Genomic DNA, 22,609 nt, shown 5'->3' with positions numbered 1-22,609 from the left:
AGAACAGCACTGCCGTCAAGGCACGCAAAGGGTTAACTGAGTCAGCGATTCCGTGCACGCACGTTATTAAACTTAGGGCTGATTCGTCGCCCAAGGATTAAGACTCATGGCATTGTTTGCTCTTCAGCAGTGACACAGCAAGTCAAAGTTTACTTTTCTCAACCTTTGCCACAGCACGGCTGAACCTCTCCAGAATCGATATGCTGCCCTTGTTTGCTCCCAGTGAAGTAACTTTGCTGAAAATGTTGTGGAGGATTTGACAACTGAAGGAAAGGTGTGGGGTGAAGGAAGGGCAGATGGTGGCTCTTTGGGATCATTTCGGCCAAATTGTTAATAGAAATTTGGTCGAATGGTACATTTGACCGAATTCGGTCATCACCATTAGTTTGAAGCCAAAGATACTGAACATGAAGAGCAGTGGTTGCAGGGTTGGCCCCCTCAGCCCATGTTCGGTATTTTTGTCTTCTGCGGTTGTCAAGGTGTCCCCCGCTTCCTCAGCATTGGTGGCAGGGGACCCAACAAAAAAAAAGAAGAATAGGGACGCTGCAGCGTCAGATCCGACCCGTGTTAAAGGGATGGATCTGACGCTGCAGGTAACAGGAAAGGCAGCGGATGGAGAAAAGGTAAGCGGTGGGGTTTATGGGTGTACTGGTGGTTTGAGGGGACATGGGTTTGTTTTTTTGTACCGAGGTAAAAAGGTATTTGCAGTGCAAATGACTTTGGTTAATTCCGATGTGAATTTGTACGCCGGTCAAACAACCTAAATCCCTGAGGAATAACACTAAACTACTACACCACAAGAGTCTATTGCTGACGCTCTGTTATAACTTTCATAAGACTGGTGGCGTATCTTTAAAATTCAATTGGGCCCCCACACATCTTCAGCCGGCCTGCCATGCACCCAGTGACACAACATAACATTCACAAACTTAATTCTACTAGAACATACATTATTGCATTATTTATCACTCATTATTTATCATTATCATTATTTATCATTCATTCAGACATAAAAGTCAACACACATGTGCTTGCACACACTCCTACTCACACACAAATGCACCCAGCACCTCCACTGACACAACATTTATATGTACATTTACAATAACACATGTAAACAGTTGTGCAGCGTCCATTGAGCAGACCAGACTATCACCCGCTGATACCTGACATTTTGGGCTACGTTGACTTGACCTAGTTGAACTATATAGCCATGGCCGAAAGTACCATATTCACTGAAATGTCAGCAATTAGTTTGATTTTTCCTTTCATTCAAAGGCAGAAACCATTGGTTAATGTAGTGCAGTGGGTGACCAAGTAATATGGGTATAGATTTTTAAATGCCATATATCTTAAAACTTGGGTTCTGTACAGCACCGTATATGTCTACGTGCTGATAGATTCGTTCTGCAAGATTCTGACTGTTTAAAATTAAGGTATGCTTTCCTGTGCTCAAATGGCTCCAACCAATGGAGTACGGAGCGGGAGAGATGCAAGGCGGTGGTCAAGCTGACCCCCCCCCGTAGCTCTTTTGAGAGCCAGACCGGGACATTTGTCATTGGGACACCTATCCCATTCGGCACCTCAAAGAGGGTGCCCACCGGCAAAAGTGTCCAGGGTGCCCAACGGCGGTGATGCCAGGACACCTTACCCTTTCCAAATGGTAGAGGTGTCCCGCTGCCAGGACAATGTCCAAAGGAGCGCCGGGCAGCAGAGGGTCCTCATGTTGCTCTGTATCAACAGAGTATTACAATGTGAGTCATTAGGCACTGACGGGAGGGAGGGGGTACTATTAGCACAGACTTTGCTTCCTTTAGAACGGTGAATGGGAGGGAATGATCAGAAGTGAGAAGGGTGCATAATGTTGCACGCTTTATGAAATAATTACTATGGCTTTAAAACCCAAGGAGGGTTTGTTAGGCTCACATTAATCTGCATGATTCTATTGTGACTTTGCATGCAAAATGGGTTGAATGAAACTAAAGCCATACTCCCATCATTCAACATATTTCAATGACAATGTATATAGTGTATGGCTAGTTTACTATGAAAGGCTAGTTAATTATGTAATGTGATTTGCTTCCAATGCATTGCTAATCATAATTATATGTTATATGTATTATATAAATAAAAAGCACATGAAATGTAAAGCAAAACCTTAATAAATATCTATATCAACTAAGCCTGGAAAGAAGTGCACGGGCGCTTAAATTGTCCACATACCAGTTTCACCATTTAACCAAGTGTGATCCTGAGCACATTATTTAATAACATTTGGACTCATTGTAAGGCTGCCGCATTACACGTTCTGCTTGCGGGTTACTGACAGCCCGCCTATTACCTGGCATGCTGTGTGGCACCTGCAAGCATAACTCGTAATGCCGCCGGCACCGTTATTAACGGTGCCAGCGCATCCATGCTCCCCACCTCCATTCAGCCCTATGGGGCAGAATTGGGATCAGGAGCCCGGCATTACCGCCTCCCGCGAATGGGCAATTACCGGCCCACTCATCTCGTAATGGGCCAGTTATTGCCCAATCGCGGGAGGCGGTGCCGGTAGCAAGCATGGCAGTAGCCGTGCCTGCCACACAGGCATGGCTACCACCATGCTCGTAATGAGGCCCATTGTGCCTTATCTGCAGCTCTGTAAGTGATTCTGATTCACTTCAAAGCTTATGTTAACATAGTATGCTATTATAATGGAAAAAGCTAATGACTATAGAGTTTTCCACATATAACAATAGTGCAATTTAGTAATTTTGCACCACAAAAGTTATTTTTCACTTGGCTTATTTATGGCAACTTATTCTAAAGTCACTTCCATGGTACCTGCAAGTATCAAAGACTGATGATGTGCCTTCCAATGTCCTTTTCTGTGAAGTCACTTCTGTTGGTGCAATCCATATGCTAATTAGGAGGTTTACATGTATTTTGCCTCAAAGGGCTTGGACAGAGCTCCACAACAAACATACACAAACACAATTAAAAAAAAATGTTAAAAAGTACCTCTACACTGCTTTTAAATGCTGCCTGGGCCCCATCTCATGTTACACCGACCTAACCTCTTCACACTCATGCGCCTCCAGACAGAAACCAGGAAGCTGAATGAGCGCTAAATGAGTGACAGCACAGGCGCCAGGCCCTGCAGCACCCAGTTCAGCACCCTGGCTGCTGGCTTTGAGTCAAGCCAGCCAGGGTGAGTGACTGAGCCACACAGGGCATTCCAGCCCTGAATGTGTTGCAGCACGGCTGCCAGGCATCGCTGCATTATGTAATGAGACAGCGCAAGCCTTGCTGAGCACCCCAGCCGGGCTTGCCCTGTCCAATTACATAATTGATGATAATGGCCCCCCTGCCCTCCCTCCAAAAGATGGCCACATGGACAAAACCCCCTGTCCCCCCCCCTATAATTTCGCCCATGCAATTTGCTCCACGTGAACCTGTTTTCTTGCTGTGTGTATTTAATCAAATACTTCTGTTACACAAAAGAACTCTCCCCATGGTGTGTTGCACAATTCCGTTATTGACACAGAGGCGCAGTAATGTTACTGCCAACGTAGGTGTTGAGCCAAAAAAGAGGGCTTTCGATACCAGGAAATCCCGTCCAAAGGTTCTTGGAATTGTAATGTCCTGGGGAAAGCGAGCTCAGATGTTCGCACATCAGTGTTAACTTACAGCTGCGCGTCTCATATTTAAATGAAGTTTCTGGAAGGAAGGCAGAGAAATGAGAAGTAGGCAGGAGTGGGTGAGAACAAATCATACCTAGAAACATGAAGCGGAATGGGGAGGTGCTGGACAGAGAGAGAAGCCCCATGTTGTTGCTTCCCTGTGTGCACTGCTTTACAACCAAGGTGATCTTAGCCAACCAGGTTTACCCTGTAAAACAGCGCCTTCTACTCAATCGCAGAACTTTCTCTTCTCATAGATTTGATAACTGGGTTGTTTCTGCCTATTTTCAGTTTTATTGACAAGTTATGGTGTCAGGCATGGGAGCCGACTTATGAATTTCCCGGGGGGTGCCCAAATATAGGAAGATGCAAATTGACAAGGGGGGTCCTGGGAGTCTCTCTGCCAGACATTAGTCCTCGCAACCAGGACTAATGTCTGGCAGAGGGACTCCCAGGACCCCCCTTGTTAATTTGCATATGCAAGTAACTTTGGGTCTCACCCTAAGTTACTAGGGGAATCCAGACGTGGACCCCTTGCTCACTATTCTTAGAGAGGCACAGCTCCTCCCTACTGATGAGGTCCAACCAGACCGAAACACGTGTCTGGGGATGCTGTTGGTACTCTTGTTCAGAGGAGAATTGCCTAGCATTTCGGTGCTGGACTGCCCCAGGGCAGGACAAAGACTGATATGTTTGGGATATTTCTTCTCTGTGAAAGATAGTGAGCTAAAGACTCTGGGTAAGTCTCTCGCAACCAGGACTAATGTCTGGCAGAGGGACTCCCAGGACCCCCCTTGTTAATTTGCATATGCAAGTAACTTTGGGTCTCACCCTAAGTTACTAGGGGAATCCAGACGTGGACCCCTTGCTCACTATTCTTAGAGAGGCACAGCTCCTCCCTACTGATGAGGTCCAACCAGACCGAAACACGTGTCTGGGGATGCTGTTGGTACTCTTGTTCAGAGGAGAATTGCCTAGCATTTCGGTGCTGGACTGCCCCAGGGCAGGACAAAGACTGATATGTTTGGGATATTTCTTCTCTGTGAAAGATAGTGAGCTAAAGACTCTGGGTAAGTCTCTCGCAACCAGGACTAATGTCTGGCAGAGGGACTCCCAGGACCCCCCTTGTTAATTTGCATATGCAAGTAACTTTGGGTCTCACCCTAAGTTACTAGGGGAATCCAGACGTGGACCCCTTGCTCACTATTCTTAGAGAGGCACAGCTCCTCCCTACTGATGAGGTCCAACCAGACCGAAACACGTGTCTGGGGATGCTGTTGGTACTCTTGTTCAGAGGAGAATTGCCTAGCATTTCGGTGCTGGACTGCCCCAGGGCAGGACAAAGACTGATATGTTTGGGATATTTCTTCTCTGTGAAAGATAGTGAGCTAAAGACTCTGGGTAAGTCTCTCGCAACCAGGACTAATGTCTGGCAGAGGGACTCCCAGGACCCCCCTTGTTAATTTGCAAATATAGGAAGAGACATCACCAGCGGTTATATGACCGCATTTGCACGTAGTCGCCAACTTGGTGCGAGGGGGGTCGGGTGGGTGCAGAACAGGGGAAACATTGGCTAGCATGTACTGCATATACTAAAGTCAAGTAAGAAGGAGGTTTCAGCCTTCCAGATGCACTCCAGTAGGCCAACACTGCCCCTACTGTACCCCTCTATAATCACCCAGGTGGTAGTAGCCCTCAAAAGGCAGAGCAACACAACTAGGCTGGGAGAACGAAATGTCATCCCATCCTGTGAGTGTGTCAAACCTCAGAGCAAAGACTCTGCGTGTGCCTCCTACCTTGCAGCACAATCTCACTAATTTGGTGAAAATCTCGCAACTGGGAGCATGGGAATCCCATGCGTGTGTGTGGACTGCAGACCCCAGATCACATGCTCACTTCTTCAGTGTTAAACTCTGGCCAAGGCTCTTTGGGCAAGCATTCAGGATGGGTCTCACACCTTTAAACAGTGTGATATATTGAGTGGGCACCTCACTCCTTGGAGAACAGTATACCCTTTGCTGGTAATCTCACAACTGAACGTACAGTTTCACTGTTGGTCATCTCAGTGACCCCATGTATATTAATGGTGGCAGTCTCCCATCTGGGAAGACAATTATATTTCTGTTAAAACCTATAGATCCATACTATATTCATTCATTCTGTGTGCAGGGGTGATAACTTGTGTCTGAGAGAGATCATTCTTTCATTCTGTAAGTGGGATCAGGCTCGTTTTGCCCCATGGCCCCTCACTCCAGAATGAGTGAGCAGGTTTTGAGACTCTGCTGATTCTGCTATCCGACAGGCTCAGGTCTTCTATCCCTTGCCCCATGACGGCTTCCAACATCCTGAGCGGCAGCTTATGCACAGCAGGCAGCTCGGGACATGCCTGTAGCCAGATTTACTATTTAGACACTGGGAGAGTGCCATGAACCCACATTGGTGGTGAAGAAGCACTCAACATACAGAACACAATGATATAGTGTTGCAGTCCAGCTAGAAATGACAATTTGGTCTGTTTAAATGTAAAGCAGAGTGGCTGAGAAGTACACGCAATGTGCCATTAAAAATAAAGCAGCTGTGGTGGGTGGAAGTGCTGCTTAGGTGGCATCAAGAGTATGCAATTCTCTGTTGGGTAGTGTTGGTCATTTCCTATTGAAGTATAGCAGTCCTATTGAGAAGTGCCATTAAAAGTGAAGCTGTCCAGTAGGCTGGATCAGTGCTGCCCCATAAAAGGTGTAGAAGCCTCTGTGAGAAGTGGCAGTACTGTCCTAACGGTGAAAAGTGTAATATTTTCACATTAACTACGGTTAAGCACTTTGGGTTATTTAATAGTGCTTCTACATTCTGAGTAATTCCATCCCTTTAAATATATTAGCTCTTGTATAACCACGACAGTGTTGAGTTATTCTGATGATGATGATGATATCAGACTTGCTCAATAGTTCTGGTTCTCTATCATTAAATGTACTTCAGATCTTCAGAGTCTCGGCAGGATAGCTCAGGGGCAGCGTGCTCGCCTTGGAAGCAAAACAACATCGAGCAACACAGGTTCAATCCCTCGGTCCGCGCAACACAGGCTCGATCCCTCGGTCCACGCTTAGAAACCTCTGGGTATTACGTGCATATAAATAACCAATTCAAATTGAAATAAATAAATCTGCTGAGAAGTGCTGGGTCCTTGTCCATAAGAGTGTAGCAGCTCAACAGAGAAGTGCTGATGTTGTCCCATCAAAAGTATAGCAGCCCCACAAAAATGAACTAGCATTGCCCCAACAAAAGCATAGCAGCCCCCCTAAGAAGAACTAGCATTGCCTCAACAAAAACATAGTATTACAATTATAGAAGCCCTGTTGCCAAGATGGGTGCACAGAAGTACAAATACATCCAACCCAGAAACTTGCTTTGAAACTGTGCCTCCATTTCTAAAAATCCTGTACAAATACGCCCAACCCAAAACGATTTTTAGAAATTGAGGGACCGACTTGCTTTGCATCTTTGTCTCAATTTCTAAAAATCGTTTTGGGTTGAGTATACCTCTACATCCGTGCACCCCTCTTGCCAAGAGGGGTGCACAGATATACAAATACATCCAACCCAAAACGATTTTTAGAAATTGAGGGACAGACTTGCTTTGCATCTGTGCCTCCATTTCTAAAAATCTTTTTTTTTTTTTTAAATTAAAATATTTCGGCTTACATATCAAACCTTTCATCTTATTGTAATGCCTTACATATCACTTTGTATTTCACACCATACATACTGAAACATTTTTGCCGAAACCCAGTGGATTCCGTTGTATATCGTTGAATCTTGCCCTTCTTCTTTCGCATTCAGTTTGGCAATTCCCCATGATGTTATTCCAAAAGGAGACAACAGCATATATCAGTTTCTTCTCGTTTCCTGCTATAATTAGGGCCCATCGGTCTTCGGGGGAGAATGTCATTTGATTCTGTATGAACCATCCTCTGGATTGATTTCTTTTCCGCTTAGAGCGGGGCATATCATAAAAATTTGGTGCAGGCTTTTGGTTATCTCTTTGTTATCTCTTTGTCATTACAAAATCTGCAGTACTTTTCGCTACCTGGAATGTTTTTCCTGGCAGCCATGATTTCCCGTGTGCTAGTATATTTAGCCCCATTCTCATGAAGATGTCTCTAATCTTCGGTGATGGGAATGTCATTAAGTATGCTGGCAATTTATTGATTGGTCTGACATCAAGTTTGCATGGGATGTGATATTGATATTTGGCTTTAATCTCATTTGTCTTTATCCAATCATTCTCTATCATTTTGCTTTTCGCTTTTTGTGGTCTATTGAGGAGCATATCTCTAGAGAAACCTTCGGCTTCGCATTTTGCTTCAACTGCTCTTTTCCATATTTCCAAAGGCTGTTCTTTCCTTCCATTGTTCCTAGTTCATAGAATTTCAATAGGCGGTGCATATGTGTCGCTCAATTTTTTTCCTGTATAGATCGAGTTGTTTCCAATCAAAGACAGAGTTCAAAGATTGTAAGGCTAGTTCTGCGTGGATGCGTGGCATAGGGAATGATGCGGATACGTTTAGAACTTTTCTCCAAAAGAGACCTTCTATTTGTAGCCAAATGGTGTTTTCTATATTTATCATTGCTTCTGCTCCGTATGTTAGGATTGCCATAGCTTTTTGGCTGTAAAATGTTATTATAGGTGTCAACGAAAATTTTCCATATTTCCGATGTATCATTTTCGCTTGGCGGGCTAGAGATAGTGCTTTAACTCTGAGGTGTTGAGACCATTCTGTCTCGGTTGGCGATTGTGTTAGCCAAACCTCAAGGTATTTGACCTTCTTTACTTGTTCGACTTTTTTCTTCCCGATATAAAACGAAGTAGATGGTCCTTTCTTTTTGTTTTGACTCATCAAGGTCATGATTTTTGTTTTCTGTACATTTATTTCAAGTTGGTTTTTCATCACGTACTTCTCAAGTTTGTGTAGAGCAATCTGCATCCCTCTCAGGGTTTTTGCTAGTAGTATAACAATATCGTCTGCGTACATGATGCACGTTATCATTGTGCTTTTCAGTTTCGGTGGATTAATCAGTGGTGTGTAAATGCTTGTTTCAAAATCAGCTGGGTATAAATGGAATAAGGTGGCAGCCATGGGACAACCCTGCTTTAGGCCGTTCCATGTCTTTATCTGATCTGAGAGTAATCCTTCTCTGGACATTCTGATTCTTATGGTGGTGTTGTCATACAGTAACTTGATCAGTTCAAGAATGGTGCTCGGACACTTCCATGCACTTAGTTTCTTCCATAGTTGATTTCTATTTACTGAATCAAAAGCTATTTTTAGGTCTACAAAAGCTGAAGAGGTCTGAGTCCTTCATATTATAGCTTCATGCTTTAGTAAATTCAGGATGAAAAGGTTGATGTTCGTTCCTATTGTTTTTACAAATCCTGTTTGTCTTGTGGCATATTTCTTTTCTTTTGTTGCCCATTTGTTCAGGTTCCCAAGTAAGATTTTCGCAAATATTTTTCTGAGTCGGTCCAATAAAGCCAATGGACGGTAATTTCTTGGCTCTTCAGTTGGCGATATTTTTATATATTGGAATTATGGTAGCATGCTGCTATGTTTCTGGTATGTTCTTTGTTTTCTGTATAATCTTAAATATGCAGTCGCATATTTAGCTCCAGCTCTCTGGGTTCTGTTTGATTAGCATGTTGGATAGGCAGTCTGGACCAGGCGCTCCGGATGTATTTAAGTTCTTTATTGCTTCTTTTATATCGCCTATTTCCCACTCGAGTTGCCATGATATGATCTTTAATTGTTGTCAGTTTTTGTCATGACCCTTAACCAAAACCCCCACTGGCATGTCCACATGCCAGGTAAGGTCAGGGTTTGGGGTTCCATTAGGGCCTCAGACGCCTTACACCCTCTTCCAGGACTCTCTTGGAGTCAGTCGTGGCGCCTTTGGCACCAGGCGCATATTCAGTATGAAGAACATCTTTGAATGGGACTACTTTTCCTTGGGCCTGCAGTCAACATGGAGGCACTCACACAGCCTAGTTCCCTAGAACTAGACTATGCAGTATAGTGTTTTGGGTGTGGTACTACTTTACCTGGACTACTTTGCTGAGAGGCTATTTAAACCACACCCAAGCAACAGAACACGCTTCCCGTTATTCTGCAGCCTGCAGCGTAACGCTCACCGTGTCCAGTGTCCTTCATACCGGCAAACATTGGAGCAACGAGCCTGCAGAGGAGAAAAAGAACATCATTAATAGACTCTTAGCTGTGAACTCCATCCTGTTATCCGCCCGACGCTTGTCCCTGATTCTGCTTACTTGTGGTCGTCTATCCAGCAAACTGCATCTTCTGGACACCGCATACTCACCGGAACGAAACTACCTGAAAGGAGAGGGAGAAAGACAGCGTTAGAAAAGGTTTACTCACGGCATAAGCCATGAATATCACGAGAACCTCACCTGGCTGGTCACCTCTTGGCCTGCATCGTTCCGCAATACCACACCCACTGGAGAAGACCATTGCAACCTGTAAGTAAAGAAGAAACACAGGTTAGCAAATACAAGGCGAAGCAGTGCCACGCATAGCGCGTCACTCACCGAACTGCAGTGCACTTCTTGCGCCATCCATTACCAGCAGGTGCTCAATCCAACCAGCACGACACGCCGAATCTCCCTCTCACCGATGGAGAAAGAAAAGACATTAACCACAAAAGAAAGGAAGGCAAGAACAGTATCATACAAAGACTGCTGCAGTAAGACCTACCTTAAAGACACTTGCATGGGCTCGCACCAGTGAATTAACTTGGTCGCCCTAGGCCACTGGAGACTACGCACCCCTGCAAAGAAGGCAGGACGGAGAGCACGCCAAATACTACAATAAGTTGAGGAGAGGGCCTAGGGGTCGAACCCAGAGGAGGTGGGAGAAGACCTTACCTGAGCCGACCAGTCTTGAACCCAGTCCTCCTGTGCTTTCAGGCCCGACTTCCATCGAAGGCACCACCCGGGATCGGGAAGAGGGTTCAAGGTGCAAATCAATCAACCAGGCTGAGTGGCATCCCTGTGGATACCAGGTGAGCGTAACAGTTTTCTTTGTTCTGTTGGCGTTGGCCATATAACTCAGTAAAGTATTTTGTCCAGCTTGCCTCAGGTACATTGGCGGTCATAGCATCTTGTGTGTAGATCTGATTATTTAGCAGAGACCATCATTGCCTCGTATTAGAGTTTTTCATCGCTTGCAGCATTCTCTCTGCATCTTCCTGTAGTACCATCATTCTGTTGTTTTTCATCGAGTTCTTGTGTTGTTGTTTAGCCAATTCCAGTTTTTGATATTTATCACCTGAATTTTGTTTTTTTATCGATTTTATTGTCTGTCTCAGGTTCTTTTTCTTTTGTGCAACTTTTGGATTATACACATGTAGATGTTTCTTTAGGACTTGTTGGTTTGTTTTTGTGTCTTTCCTGAATGGTAAGAGCAGCCATTCATAGTTCATTTTTTGAGTATCTTCGAGCGTAGAGTTTGACATTATACTTGGCAATTTCTCTATCGGCCCAAGAGGCGTGCACAGATGTACAAATACACCCAACCCCAAACGATTTTTAGAAATTAAGGGACAGACTTGCTTTACATCTGTGCCTCCATTTCTAAAAATCGTTTTGGGTTGGGTGTACGTCTACATCTGTGCACCTCTCTTCCGCATATTCGGCGCCCCTGGTGTCAGGCTCTCAATATCGATTTTTAAATAGCACAACCGTCCGTCCCTAACGTCCCAAACTATGTGATGTCACTTTCTGTGATATCATTATGGGGGTCAGCGATTGTATGGCTTCCCCTCCGCCAATCGAGTTTAGTGAAATTGTGTCACTGAATGGCATCCATTGGAAAATGCAGAAGGTAGTTCTAACATAGTCGCAGTAGTGCTGGGCAAGGAACCTCGGACCATAGCTGCCCCTGCTATTTCTGACCCTAGTGGTTTTGCCCTATACAAATATGCGCTGAGCCTTAAAAGCAGAAGCCAAAAAGCACAGATGCTATCATCAAGTGGAAAAGGGTTGCTTTAGTGTGACAAGTCTGCATTTCTAAAAACTGCTAACCCGGATTACTCTTACCAACTAAACACCGACACAAAATGTAACATAGAACTTTAGATCCTGTTCCTTCCCCCAATATCTGCTTTCTTTCAACCTACCCCCAACCGATGTCCCGCTTTCAGATTTGAAAATCCACTGCAAAGCATTAAACCGGGGCCCAGCATTTCAAACATTTCACAGGGGCAATGCCGCCTCCCACTCCTCCCTCGCAGCATTGTTCCCAGGCAAGAATTTCCGTCCACATAGAACCACTACTTTTTTAGAAAATGACCAGCTTAATGGAAAAAGACAAAACTCTTACATACAACAATCCACTCTACTCTCTAACCCCTTTCCTATGTTTACTTATGTTTAACATAATGACCTAGTATGCCAATGAGCCCTAATTGATGGCCCTTACCATACACACTTCTCTGCGCCTGCTACCCTGCCCAGTTCATTAATTACTGTCCACATAGCCACACCACTGAGATCCTCTCTGTCACCTGCTCCAAGTAAAGAAACATTTAGGGCTGGGGGATGGGCGGCTCTGTTATAGCCCTTGTACCATCCCATTATTAATTTCTTGAGGTTCTCCACTGATACCACCAGTACCTGTTGAGTTGTCAAACTCTTCCCGTCTACGTGTCTAAAGACATCCTCATGCCCCTGTCTGTGATCCACTAGTGAAACGGCATAGCTGGCCTATCTCCACTGGCCTTGCAACAACTCCATGAACTTAGACGTCCCGCCCTTTCTGTTCAATGTGCACCTTCTAAGGAGGAATTCTCCCCGCTTTCAGGGCGCTTACCATCCCCCTCAGCAGACCCTTGTCCCCTCTCCTACCTTCTAGTCAAAGAAACACTGAAGGCAAGAAAAGAAAACCACAGAAAACAAGTATTCACATGTCACCCCAAATTGACAGGTAAAGCTCTGTAAATACCCTAACTAACTTCCCAGGCAGTGCCACTGTCACCGAGCAAATAAAAGCCCTTTAAGTCGAGGGCGCTAGAGGGCCAACCAAGATGGTGGCTCCTCTGTGAGCTCCGCGAAAGGCTCCATAATTAATCCTGATCCACACTTCTTCCAGCGTTGAATGCTATCCAGTCTAGCACTCAGTCGTTCAGAAAACTTTGGAGAAGGTGTAACGAAAGCAGAGGTGGCGGCTAAGCTTCAGGGAGCCCCCTGGCCCCACGCGGCACTAAGCAGCAGACCAAGTGCGGCAGTCAGCAGACCCAGGCCGCGAATAAGGCGGCAAATCACGGCCGCCGGAACCGGCACCAGGCGAGCTACAAAGGGGAGCAAAATAGGAACCCACGATCGCGCAGGCCAGCCAGCCCCTCCCAATCTGATGCCTTGTGAGACCCACAGCTCCCTCGAACCCCACAAGAGGCAGGATGGCCCAGAGACAACCCAGGCAGCCCCAGACAGCCCACTCCCAATCAGCTGCGACGGGAGCAACGGTCACAGTTCCGCTCGTGTTGCGGAGCCCCTCCAGGTGGAGAAGCTGATATCGGACCCCTGCCAGCCTGCCCCACATACGGCAGGCAGATCCAGGGTCGTGCCGTGGGTGGTGCACCAGTGCAGCCCAACAAAGAGCTGCTCTGCGGATGCAAGAGGAGAAAGCAGCCAGCACCAGCCAGCACCAGATGCCCTCGCACCGCGGAGCAGACCGAGGCAGCAGAAAGAGGTGAGGAGGAAAGCGCCCCCCCTTTCCTGACCATACACCTCCCCGGTCCCTAACGGCAAAATCCAGCTGGGGCGGGCAATCTATCCACAGCTCGCCATGCACAGCCCAGAATGCCAGGCCCACCGCTGTGATTCTTCCAGCTGCCAGACCCTAAACCACAAGTGGCCCCGCTCCAGCCACCCGGCGTAGCACCTGCGACGGGTCTCCCAACCAACCCAGGGAGACACAACAGGGTCATCTCAATCAGCCCAATACTACCGCACCAAGGCCCACCCCAAAAAGAGTAGCATAAGGACCAGACCCACGATACGAAAGACACGTTCCGCTGGCCAATAAAGCAACACTGCTCCCAGATGGAGAAACAGCGCCTCATTCACATACAACAGTGAACAAGTCAGCTAAACTGCAAGGGATTTTGAATCAGTCAAAGAAAGATCTCCTGCCCTATGCCGATTTTGCACCAGGCGATTGGGATCAGCTACTCCAACCCCCCCCTGCACTGCCACCTTCCATTCCGGTGAACTTGGGGGCTGCGCCCTCTGCAGGACCTTTACCTCCCAGCAGGCAGACCCGCACCACCTGACCTTCAAGCATCATCCAGCCCAGGCCCAAGCCACGTAGCCTCCCTGAAGGGACTCACTGCACCGACGACACCCTGCAAGATCTAGAAGCATTGCATCTCCACCATCCAACCGCCATGACGAGGTGACCCACGCAGAGAACATTAGCGGTCACAGGTACTCCAGATCACATCACACACCCAACTACACAAGAGGAAAAGCATACCCCACCTGGATTGTGTGTTTGAAACAACCGCTGGGGTGAACCACCCAAAACTGCACTCAGTCCTACAGAGAGCCAGACCTACCCATGTTGGGGAAAACCGACAAATCCCAACAGAAACTAAACTTTGTGGCATAAACAGCAGCCAAGACCCCCAAACCCGGCGACAGAGCTGAGTCCCCCGCCGAAGTCATGGATGAGGAGGAGGCACCAAACCTGAACATGGACATAAGAGAAATTTTACTTGATCTGAAGGCCAGCATCAGCAATATTGACAACAAAATAGATGCTCTGTCCTCCAAGGTGGACCAGCTCCAGCACAGGCTTAACAAACATGGGGACAGGCTAGACGCATTGGAACAGCAGGTCTCAGTCCTCGACGACAGCTCGACTTCATTCATGACTAGGATCACCATACTTGAAGGACAGATGAAAACCATCATCGCCAAAAACAAAGACCTGGAAGGATGCACTCGGCGCAACAACATCAGGCTGGTCGGAGTACGTGAACAATAACACCCCAATAAAATGGAAGATCTGGTTGAGAACATCTGTAAAGACCTATTCGGAGCGTCAGCACTTTCACAACTATTTGTGGTTGAGAGAGCCCACAGGGTCCCAGTGACCTGTCTCATACCTAGCACAGCCCCAAGACCAATCATAGCCAGGCTCCTCAAATACAAAGACCGACACACCATCCTACGCCTGGCTAGGGATAAAGGCGAACTTCACTATGACGGGGACTCCATTCAGCTATCCCCGGACTTCTCCCCACTAGTGCAGGCCCGGAGGAGTTCCTTCGCAGGAGTGAAGCACAGACTACAGGACAATCAACTCCTATACTCCATGCTATTCCCGGCTAAATCTGTATCCAATATGATGGCAAAACCCAATTCTTCAACTCACCCGAAGAGTCAAACGCCTCCCTAGATCGGGTCGGCTGTAAAACTACGGACAATAACCTATGGCTTCCCAGGAGAGACCGCACAAGGAAGAACCCACCTTGAAATCACCGGTCCAAACCCTCGCTCTGGAACCTGAAATATGCACGCTGGAAGACCGACCGCAACACCTAAAGAGAGCCTTTTTTCTTGGTAAACCGCTAGCACCCCAAGCACAGCAATACACTTACTATGTTACTACGAGGGGTTGGCAAACATACAGGCATGTTGGGGGTTGCCCGTGTAAAAGGGAGGGAGAATACGGGCAAGTTGGGGGTTGCCCTGTTGAGAAAACAGATAGTTCCGAACATGCACCAACTCAGGTCCAATCACCTAGCCTATGACCCGGCCGAAACCTGCTGTCCCCTGCCTGCTCCGTTCTCTCCAAATACTACCAAACTTCCACTGCAGAGGGAATGTTCCCCCCAACCACTTCCAAAGCAATAGAAATCGACTGGCAAGTTCAACCTAGCCACATGGAACATTAGAGGGGCCAACCAGCCAACAAAAACATGCAAAATAACCCAATACCTGCAAAGGCACAATATTGATGTCGCGTTGATCCAGGAGACGCACCTGCTACCCAACTCCGAAAAGCAGCTGGGCTCGAGAATGGGGATGTCACAGATATTTTGCCTCATACTCCTCCTTTGCCAGAGAGTCGCCATCTTGATCGACAAAAAGACAGTTCAGACTGACAGCGACAGAGAAAGATCCAGAAGGCAAAACAATCCTAGAGTGAGGGATAATTGAAGGCAAAGAGATCATCCTAGTGAACTCCTATGGGCAGAAAACCGACGGACCAAATAACTTTGACTGGGGGATGCCCCACCTAGAAACCGCAAGGGAAGCCGTAATCCTTTGGGGTGGAGACTTAAACACATCACCAGACCCCACAAAAGACAAATCTCACAATCCAACGTACTCTCCCTCCAAGGCTAGTTTGCAGATTGCTGAAATATGCAAGGCCTACAACCTTAAAGACATCTGGCGGCATGAGCACTGGGAGGCCTGTGACTACACATACCACTCATGGCTCCATAAAACCAGCTTGAGACTCGACTATCTCCTCGTGTCCTTACACAGTCCCTGGCACCGAAGGCAGAGCCAAATCTTACCCAGAACCCTATCAGACCACTCGGCAGTAACCCTCGAATGCACCATACCAGGAGACAAATAGCACAAACCGCACTGGAGGTTCATACCAGGAGCCCTTCAAGATCAGGTCTTCGCAGGCGAACTGCAAACCGAAATACTGTCCTTTATCGAAACAAGTCAGGGTTCTGTATCATCAGCGGGAACACTTTGGGAGGATTTGAATTGCTGGGTCAGGGGAATATGCAGGTCGTAAAAGAATGGGATATTAAAACTAGTCTATCAACGAGCAAAACCCGACTGAAAGAACTGGATCAAGAATGCTCAAAATCATCGAACTCACAATCCCTGGCTGCACTAAGACAGAATTAGAAAACTTTACATCAGGAGCCGAGAGAGAGGTGAAATTTCTATCCAGGAATCCAAAAATACACCAGTATGGTGAAGGCCAGAGACTCGTAGCCCTCCTCGCAGGACTTGTGGCAGCTGAAAGGAAACCAAACCTAGTCAAAAACATCTGCGACCAAAACGGCGACATGATACATACCGAAGCAGAAATTGTTGAAACCTTTTGTAACTTTTACCAAAAACTGTACAATACTTACTGCACTACCGACCCATCAGAACTGGCCAGATACTTGGACAGAATCGAGCTCTACTGGGTGAAGGCCGAATTGCGCGAACCACTCAACGCACCTATCACCATAGAAGAAATTCTCAAAGCCATAAGGGTACTACTGAACAGCAGACGGCCTAATCAGCGAATTCTATAAAACCTTGCAAAACTGCTGGCCCCACCGTTACTGCAGGTGTATGAGGAAGCACTAACCACCAGGTCACTCCCGCCAACCCTCCGCATGGCCGATGTAATCCTTCTCCACAAGCCCGGTAAACCAAAAGAAGACTGCGCCTCATATAGACCCATATTCTTAATAAATCTGGACAACAAGATACTGGCGAAGATCCTCACATCAAGACTGCTCCCTCTGATGCCGGCGTTGGTGCTGGCTGACCAAGCAGGCTTTGTACCAGGCCGGAACACATCATTTGGCGTAAGGATCGATGTTTGGAGCAAAGGAGGCCCTAGACTAGGAGAGCCAGGCTGCAGCAGTCCTGCGCAACGCCAAAAAGTCTTTCAACTCGTTTGAGTGGCCCTTCCTCTTTGCCATCTTGCAACTCATGGGCCTTGGCAATTACTTCATCCGATTAATCAACCTCCTATATGAACACTCCAACATCGTTCTGGGGAACACACGCTCATCGAACATACACCTGCAGGGAGGAACTAGGCAAGGTTGCCCATTGTCAACAATTCTGTTTGCACTGGTTATGGAACCCCTGGCCTCAGATCTCTGAGACCGCCACTTGGATAAAGGGCTCTCTCTCAGCCCACATAAACTAATCTTATCTCTATACGCCAACCATGTGGCCCTCTTTCCTCACAACCCTGCAGAGAACTTGAACCCAGTGATGTGGGCAGTGATCAAGTTTGGCAAATTCTCTGGTCTAAAAATTAACCAATCAAAATCCATAATCTTTCCCCTAACCATCAGCACCCATCAATTCATCGACGAGTTTGTGTTCCAGTGGCAACATTCGAAAGTCAGATACCTAGGCATCCTGCTCTCCAGAGCTAAGCACAAGGTGATGCAAGACAATTACGAAAATACAGTGGAAGAGATCCAAAATAAAGTAAACAGGTCGAAGCTCCTAACGCTCAGTCTGTGCGGGAAAGTCTCCCTTGTCAAAATGGTAATACTTCCTAAATTCCTATACCTATTCACGAACATTCCACTGATGCTCCAGCAACATTTCCTTCAGCGCATAAAAAGCCTGATCCTCGAGCTACTGTGGATGGGCAAGACAGTAAGAGTGGCCTGCACTACAATAATTCAACCTGTGACGAAAGGTGGCCTAGTGCTCCCAGACCTTGAACGCTACTACTGGGCTGCACAAGCCCAATTCCTTGGCCACTGGTACGCCACGCAGTTCATCAGACCCCATGTTCAAATCGAAAGGGCTCTGGCATCCCCCTATCTTCTCAGAGCTGTCATTTTTGGCCAACTACAGGTGACTCACAATTCAATTAACATTGTCCACAACACCTATGCCGCCTGGAAAAATATCGCTCTGAAAAGCAAGACACAAACCCGATTCTCTCCCCTCCTCCCAGCGTGTTTCATATCAGGAATACCCCTAACTACAGAGCAAATATACTTAGAGTGGACTGATAAGCTGCAGATAAAATCTCTAGGAGACCTCTTCATCAACGGCATCTTCCTTTCACTGCAACAAGCCCGAGACAAAGGCTGCGATAACGCTCTTCATATGTTCATCTACTTTGGGCTGTGTCACACCGTCCGAACCAGCCTCTCCACCTTCTCAGGACAGCCCCCTACGTGCGGCTCCTCCACGGGGTGATACAGTCTCAAGGTGAGGGTCGATTGGTATCAGAGATATACAAATCACTCCTGATCGAAATGACAGTCTTACCCATTAACCCCAGCAGACGATGGGAGAAAACACTGGGCACTGCGATCGCAGACGAGGACTGGAACTACATACTATGGCTAACTCAAAAGGTCTCTCTCAATACGAGATACAAGCAAATACACTTCAATTTCCTGCATCAGGTTTACCACACACCAGCAAAACTCTACTCACAGTGGCCAACAACCTCAGCAGCATGCAGACGCTGTGGCACCCCAGATGCGGACTTCATGCATCTAGCATGGGCATGCCCAAACATTGCCTCGTTCTGAAGAGCGATATTGGAAAAGATGTCAGCGATTATAGGTACGCAACTCAACGCCGAACCAACGCTGGCGCTCCTGGGACTAACCAAGCATCTGCCAGCATATGGAAGGAGACTGGCCAACCTGCTATTGGTTTTTTGGCGAGAAGAAGATTCGCAATTAAATGGGGACGTGGACCTTCACCGAATCTTCATCCTTGGCTAAACAATGTGACCTACTGCCAAGATTTTGAAGCATGCTTCATAAAGACCTTACCGCTAGACGCTTGTCGCCAAGATATATGGGGGCCTTATATATCATATTTGATCACCAGGGTGGACACAACCTCCTCACAGACCTTGTCCCCGGTCACCGACTGGCAATCCTCAACACGCAGAGAAGGATCCAGTGAACGTCACACACCACAAACTATTGCCTAAACGACCCTGTTAGGATACGGACAGCTAGGGGGAGAGGGGCGGATGGGAGCAGGAGGCGGGCGGATTAAGAACCCCAGTGAGGCCGGTCCATGGCCTGTTTGTTCATGTATGTTTAAAACCCAAAAATAAAGTTTTTAGATTTTTTTAAAAAAAGGCCTTTAAGTCCTTTTTCTATAATCTCCTGGACATTTCCCTGCCAATTAGCTCAAAACTCTTAAACTTTCCAAACCATTTAGTGCCTGTAGATTTTTTTTTTAGTTAACACAAGTTTGATGTCTGTTTTGGAACCAGAGATTAGGAAAATTGTGGTCTCGGATCAATCAAATGAGTAGGGAGAAGATAATATTTTTTTATTTATTTACTTTGCATTTGTAAAACGCTTTTATACATCAAGTAAATTGTGTTTCAAAGTGCCCACAGGGCAACAGGGAGGGAACATGGGAATGAAAGGCAAACATAACAATGAAAGAGAGAGGTGGTCCTACAAGGGCTTGTGAGCATTCATAGCGTGCAAGTGCAGAGAGAGGGATGAGGGAGGAGTGGGTGTTAAGTGCTACAAGTAACTGGGAGGAAAGTGCTAGTGGGTAAATTGCAAATTTAAGTGACTGGCAGAAGTCACTTGGTGCGAGTGGCCAACTTCCAATTAAAATGCAGGCTTGTGATATCACAGACCACTAAGCGCCTAAGGCAAGAGCTGTGAGTAGGCAGAGGCTGAAGGTGATTTTAGTGGGAGGCCAGGACTCAGCTGGGCACATAAAGGCCCTGGTCAGCAATCTCAGCGATTGTGGAATTTATCAAAGGAGGGATGGGCCAGTTCACTGTTTGGCAAATAGCTTGACATGCAGACAATGGGTGCCGGAGGAACGTAAAGATCTGGAGGGAGTGTATTTAGTGAGAGCCAGTTGTAGATAGTGTGGTCCGCGGCCCCAGACAGCCTTATTGATGGATATCGGAGACTGGAACACTTGCTATTATTGGACCAGGAGGCATTTGCTAGATATATAAACCATGATCTAGGGTTATACCTTTCTGGGAATGAGGGATCTTGAGCTGGTAATGGGGAAGTAGTGGCAGTAGTGTACAGGCAGTCGGCCAGAGATGAGAACGTGATAACATTGCTATGGGTGCCTGTGCTGAATGTACATTCTTGTACCACAGGTACAAGCAGTGCCCAGGGATACAGAGGTCCTTTCATATTAATAAGAAACATAGAACCTGCTCGATATCTATCTACCAAAGTGCCCTGTACAAAGCAACATATCCGCAGCCAAACTCACCATCCTGCTCGAAAGGCAAACTTAAGTATATCTTTAAAGTGTTTGTTATGCACATATTTCCAGTGTGCAGAAATGTGCTCTCAAGTGTCAAAGCCTGAAGATCAAACTGCCTCTCAGGAATCACTGCCTTTCTAGTGCTTATGTCAGATTCCTGTTTAAAAAAAATAGTTAACCCTTAAGACCTCAAGGGAAACAAGCTAGATGTCTCTGTATCAAATGTCATTTGCATTTAAAAGTGTTCCCTGCTGTTCTGAAGCTGATGGGCATTTTTTTTATAAAAAGCAATACCTATCATTTTCCTTTCATGTATCAAAAACACTTTCTTCGGTTTTACCGGCCTGTTGTATATTTATGTGCATATTGTATATGTGATATATGAAATTATATGATAAGTCATTTATGATGCGCCTGTACACAAGTGTTTGTAGGTGCAATATGTGGGTCTTATTATGAAGGCACAGTTCAGACACACAAGGAATGGAGGAAGGGCAGAACAGCCAGTGCAATGCTTTAACAGATGTGTGCAGTACACAAGGTGCGTGTATAACCTGCAGGGCCATGACTTATATTGTCTAATTACAAAAACAAAACAATGCAAAAACTGGAAATTGACTGTGAGCCTGCAACTTCACAAGGATTTGCTTCCAACTTCTCTCGCTGACACTCATAAAGCACAGGGAGGCTCAACATATAAACACCACTCCAGAGAGCAAACACACACTCACACTTTTAGTTTCTCATACACTCGAGGAAAGGGAAACGAGCACTTGCAAACCAAACAGCAATGCTTCTGTGTGGGCTCAGGATCCGCATTTACCAGGCACTGCCATAATGGTAGTACATGGACATAAGATGTCCACAGCTGACAAATGTTTTTCATGCCTACAGGGGAGCTAAATCTGCTGCCTTTGCCACTTCTTGTTTTTAATGGTAGTTTAGTGCAATCAACAGGTGCAAGGATACCAATTTTTCCTACAAAGATCAAGACCTTCCTCTTTGCTTCTGTCTTTGCCCCTCTTCTCCCCTGCTGATCTGCTTTCTCTCTCGGCACTGTGCACCTGGCCACCTTCTGTTCTTCGGGCCCAGGTATCTGCTCACCCTGCCTCCCTCCTGTACTGCCTCCAGGCCACCCCTTGCACTGGGGTCTGTATCTGTACCCATACAGTCCCCTACCCACTTTTCTTCTACACTTATCAGATACACCCTATCTGACTAATCTAAGCAATTTGTCTCTTGCGGCTGCACTACCATTGTTTTTTCCCCTTCATTTATTTATTCCACTTATTGTCATTTATTCTGCTCTCCACTTCTCCCCCCTTCCATGCAGTTTCCCCCTTTTGTCCTTTCCCATGCACTTGCACACTCTTAATGTCACTGGGCCTAGTAAGATTGTTGTTTTTGTATCACCCCTGTTCCCCTCCCTTTGCTTGGTCATGCTCTGAAACACTTGTTTATGAGCGCGATATAAATAAAATAGCATTTCATTTACAAAGCAAGTGGTTGAAGGCAATATTGTTTTAGGCCATTTAATTACATCAGGAGCTAGTTTCAATGGCTTATTGCTGAAAATAAGCCATTGGCTTTCAGTCGGATTCTTGGACAGAATAGACCCTCATTATAGGTTTGCCGGTATCCCGCCTGTCAATCAAGAGGGATACTGGCAAACCTGCCTTACCGTCTCTGCCGCCCGATATCCCGGTATTACTGGGATATTACGGGTGGCAGAGAGCCGGTAAGTTCCCATTCCCATGGAGTACCACAGGGGAGCCGAAAGTTCAGGCCCTTACTGGCAAATACATTCCTGAATCACCAGCACTGTTACTAATGATGCAGCTGATTCAGGCAATCCCATCCCATGTTTTCCCACAGGACTCCATGGGATGTGATTGCTTGAATCACTGGCACCATTAGTAAC

This window comes from Ambystoma mexicanum, chromosome 7q, assembly GCF_040938575.1.
Source record: "Ambystoma mexicanum isolate Mex_15411 chromosome 7q, UKY_AmexF1_1, whole genome shotgun sequence".
NCBI classification, from domain to species: Eukaryota; Metazoa; Chordata; class Amphibia; order Caudata; family Ambystomatidae; genus Ambystoma; species Ambystoma mexicanum.
The sequence above is the reverse complement of the archived record's forward strand: the minus strand, read 5'-3'. Positions refer to the sequence as shown.